We start from the raw sequence: 4,511 nt of genomic DNA, 5'->3' as shown, positions 1-4,511 counted from the left end.
CGCATGTGTATCATGAAGGGCGCAGGGTTGCTAACACAGATTTCGTATTTTTTCCCGCCTTCACTACTATGTGGAACGAAGCAAGTGCAGCGCGAAGTCCAATGCGGCTGCTCCTACTGCACGCATGCGTAGTTTGTGTGTGTATACAGAATGTATTTGTTATCCGTTGCTGAACAGCTATACGAAAACAGGTATATTTTTTACGGTTCGGTTTACGGACGGTGAGCATTTTCGGTTACGCTCAGGTTCCCGAAACCCTCCCTGTCTACCCGCAGCAGCAGGCTCGTGATCCGATAATCTGCTTTTCTACTTCGACAGAAATGGGGGCGAGCGCGTACGCAAGCCCCTACTACCAAAAATTACATGTCCCATCTACCCCGATTTGGGGAAGTGGCGGGATTCAACCAAGGCGAAGTGCAATGCCGTGATCTCCACCCGGGGAGCCTACCTCATTGATCATAGGCTACCCGACACCAGGTAAGTATGCAGGCGCTTGTATCGCGAGCTGCCCCCAAGAGACACCTGTATGCAAATCGAAAGGTGTATGGTACAGCTACAGGGGGAAGAACCACATTTTTGAAATGCGCATTCTTAATAATTCTACGTGCAACGATGGCACTTGTTGTAGTTGATATGTTTCTTATTTAAATTTGCGAATTTTCAGGAGCGTAATGCTGTAACGGCAATTACGGCATCCTCAATGGTAGACGACAGCCCGTCAAGAAATATTAGCTGTCTTCGATTGGGCTGTACTCTGTGAACTTGTCCAAACGGTGCAAGTCCCACCAGCTCCTGTGGCTCAGTGGTTAGCGTGCTGGCCATGTCACGTCGAGACTGGGAGGTACACGGGCTCTCTGGGGTTTTCCTGGGTTTTCCTCAGACACTTTCAGACATATGCCGGCACAGTTCCCTTAGAAGTCGGCCTAGGACGCATATTCCACTAGGGCGCCAGTCGTGACGTTGCCCACCTCTGTGAGGCCGACAACGGCGAGCCCTTTCACCAGCACCACAGCTCGCGAGGCTGAGTGGTCAGCATGCTGGCCATGTCAAGTCGAGACCCAGAGGTACCCGGGTTCGAATCCCGGTGCCGTCTGGGATTTTTCCTCGGTGTCCTCAGACGTTATCAGACGGTTCCCTCAGAAGTCGGCACGTGACGCACATTCCCCCCCCCCCCCCAAGAGGGTTAGTCGTGACGTTGCCCTTCAACGGCCGAGCTCTTTCACTAGCATCACCACCACCACCACCACCGGTGCAAGTCCTTTTGGCTCGCTGAGCTCAAGATCCCGGCCGTGGACGGTAGCAATGTGGGGAGGTAAACATTGCTTCCAGCACCGTGTGTCGGAGATCTCCACAGCGCGTGACAAGAACCCCAGGTGATCGAAATTATTCGCAGTCCTACCCTGCAGCACGTGCAGCACGTGCAGCATAGGCTGACACACCTTACGTGTAAATATACTCAAATAACCAATATTTATTCAGCATTCGACTCAATGGAAGTACAATCGTTTGCACAACACTCGACCATTCAATAGACGATGTTACAAAGAGGTGCGCGCCAACAAGCAATGCGGCATGGGAACTTTGAGGGAGACTGCTTCGTCGTCTGCTTCTGTTATGGTTTACCCCGGCTGACGCTGCTGCTGCGCACACCGGGAATGTTGTTGTTCTACTGCTATATCCGCCTCTGGTCCTCTCGTAATACAAGAAGGCGCTACTAGAGTCACTAAATAAGCTACGCGAATAAGCGTAGCTTATTTAGTGACTCTAGGCGCTACGAGCCCTTGCGTGCAAAGGTTTTTAAAGGAACGGTCTCGTACAGCCGGGGCGATTCCGAAACTTAGCCAAAACTAGCTTCACGAGAACTGTACACATACAACCGTCCCATCCTACAGTTGGCAATATGGAATAACCAAGTCGTTTTCGACGAATTTGTCGAAACGTGCCGTAATAGCAGACGACGAAACCTGCGCTTCTCTCATGCATACGTCACGTATGACGTCGGCTTACGGGTATGTCGTCGTTGTCATGGTAATTGTAACTTGCAGAAGCACCTTGGGTTGAGTCATCCCCTTTGCTCTCGAAATGGGGGACTTAGACATATACCTCCGCGAGCGGAGAATGTACTCCGAACATTGACTGTGGGGTCCGTAGACTCTATAGAATGTACTTGGCGCGCCGTCAATGGGATTCTCCTATCCTCGAGCGTGACTGCCCGGGCGCAGCCATCCGTTGGTCATGGACAGTGTTAGTGGACGAATTTCTGCCCCCTCACTACAGCGGAGCTGCTCCGTTTGTTGCCAACCCTGTGCAGTCACGTGGGATAGAAATCTGAAAGCGAGCCGATGGAGACGACGTCCACCGTGAACGGAAACTTATTGGATCTGCAATGACAGACGGCCGAACAGTGCGGGTGCAATAGGTTTACTGAGAATGAGAAAACGTGGGCGCGTGCGCATGCATAGATGCGCACGTACCAAAAATGATGTCGCTGTCGTTTGTTCCCCAACAACCCCCCTCGATGACTAGCCATCAACGAGGCCTAAACGGCCCCTGAGGTTCTGCAGTCTTGCTCGCGACAGTGGCTTCGTAAAAATGTCTGCGACCACCTCGCTAGTTTGGCAGTACTGGAGGTCGATGACTCTGTGGTGAACTCGGTCGCGCAGATGATGATTACGAACGTCGATGTGCTTCGTCCTCGCGCTAATACCCTCGTTAACCGACAGCTTGATGCAATCCTGGTTGTCGTCGAGCGAACACGTCGGCTCGTCCATGCTGCGGCCGCAGTCGATGAGCAACTGTCTCAGCCACGGCACTTCCTGTGAGGCATGCGCCGCTGAGACGTATTCAGCCTCTGTCGATGAAAGCGCCACGGACGTCAGCTTCCTGCTGGACCACGAAACAGGGCTTCCTCCTAGACTAATGAAGTAGCCGCTTGTTGATCTACGGTCACTGATGTCACCTGCCCAGTCTGCGTCTGCATTGCATACCAACCTTGCAACTGCACCTTGCAACCTTGCACCCCAGACAGTTGCAGCTTGCAATTCAACGTGTACTTGAGGTACCGAAATACCTTCTTAACGGCAGTGCAGTCGCGCTGGCGCGGGGCTTGCTGACACGTCGCCACAGGTACCCCATAGCACACGCTATGTCCGGGCGCGTTGTCGTGCTCAGGTACAAGAGCTCTCCAACTGCTTGACGATAGATTTCGTTGCTCTGCAGTACGTCGTCATCCCCAGTGAGTTTCGGATAGTCCGCGTCCATAGGGATGACACTGCCTTTAGCATCTCCAAGCTTGTACTTCTCCAGTAGGCTGCTGATTCTATTCCACTGGTGAAGAAGAAAGCGATTATCCTTGCTTCTCTCAATCTCGATTCCAAGGTAGTGACTGACGTGACCAAGGTCTTTGAGCTCAAAATGCTTGTTAAGGTCCTTCCAAACTGCAGTAATTGTTGAGTCATTTGGGTGGCATATCAGCATGTCGTCCACGTACAAGAGAATATACATCACCCCACCATCTACAGATCGGGAATAGAGGCAGGGGTCGGCATCAGCACGCCTGAGGCCTTCTTCGAGTAGTACCTTGTTTGCCTTCACGTTCCAGGCGCTCGCGGCCTGTTTATGCTCTTCTTAAGCCTCTTCCCCTTCCTGAACAAATCCCTCAGGGTGCTTCATATATATATTCTCTTCGATATCACCATTGAAGAAAGCAGCTTTAACGTCGAAATGTCGGACCTTTAGCTTTTCTATCGCAGCGATGGTTAGGAGTACACGTAAGGTTGTTAGTTTTGCGACAGGAGCGAACGTTGCGTCATAGCCTTCGCCGTACTTCTGTGAAAAACCTTGTGCGACCAACCTCGCTTTGTAGCGTTCAACGTTCCCCTGTTTATCTCGCTTCGTTTTGGATATCAACTTGCAGCCAAATGAATGTTTTCCCTGTGGTAGCTGCACAAGATCCAGAGTGTTAAGCTGGTGTAGCGAATCCATCTCTTCCCTCGCCGCTGTCATCCACTTCACTTTCTCAGAGGGAGGTAGCTTCTGCATTTCCTTCCAGCTGACTGGATGAGGGGCTGTCGTAGCATGCGCGGTAGTGTACGCTAACCGATCAGGTGGAGTTCCTTTGTTGCTCCTAGCTCACCTCCTGGACGTGTTAGCTCCCACCTCCTTTTCTTGCACCTCAGCGCCTACACTTTGTTGCGGAGCAGGCGCTCGCGACAGCACTTCCACTACTACTTCATCAGATGGATCATTTTCAGCATTAGAGGGGTTACCTTCCGCAATAAAGTCCGGTGAACAGCCTCCTCGTCGTGCTAGCGTACGTGGTACAGCCTGGGACTCACGACAGAACTTCTCCATGACTGGAGTCTCGTCAATAACAACGCTGCGTGGCATCTTCACCTTGTTGGTACCTCCAACAAGTACACAATATCCTTTCTGTGTTTCGCTGAATCCTATCAAGGTCCCTTCAATGGCACGAGCGTCCCATTTGTCGCGGTGTTCCCTTGAGACGTGCA

The 4,511-nt window shown here is 51.9% G+C and overlaps 1 non-coding gene across 1 annotated transcript; it reads right to left on the bottom strand.

Annotated features, from left to right (window-relative positions):
- Positions 1–321: 321 nt before the first annotated feature.
- Positions 322–485, bottom strand: LOC135373775 (U1 spliceosomal RNA). Its single transcript, XR_010416584.1, has one exon. It is a non-coding gene; the product is annotated as a U1 spliceosomal RNA (small nuclear RNA).
- Positions 486–4,511: the final 4,026 nt, after the last annotated feature.

Source organism: Ornithodoros turicata, unplaced genomic scaffold (assembly GCF_037126465.1).
Source record: "Ornithodoros turicata isolate Travis unplaced genomic scaffold, ASM3712646v1 Chromosome31, whole genome shotgun sequence".
NCBI classification, from domain to species: Eukaryota; Metazoa; Arthropoda; class Arachnida; order Ixodida; family Argasidae; genus Ornithodoros; species Ornithodoros turicata.
The sequence above is the reverse complement of the archived record's forward strand: the minus strand, read 5'-3'. Positions and strand labels throughout refer to the sequence as shown.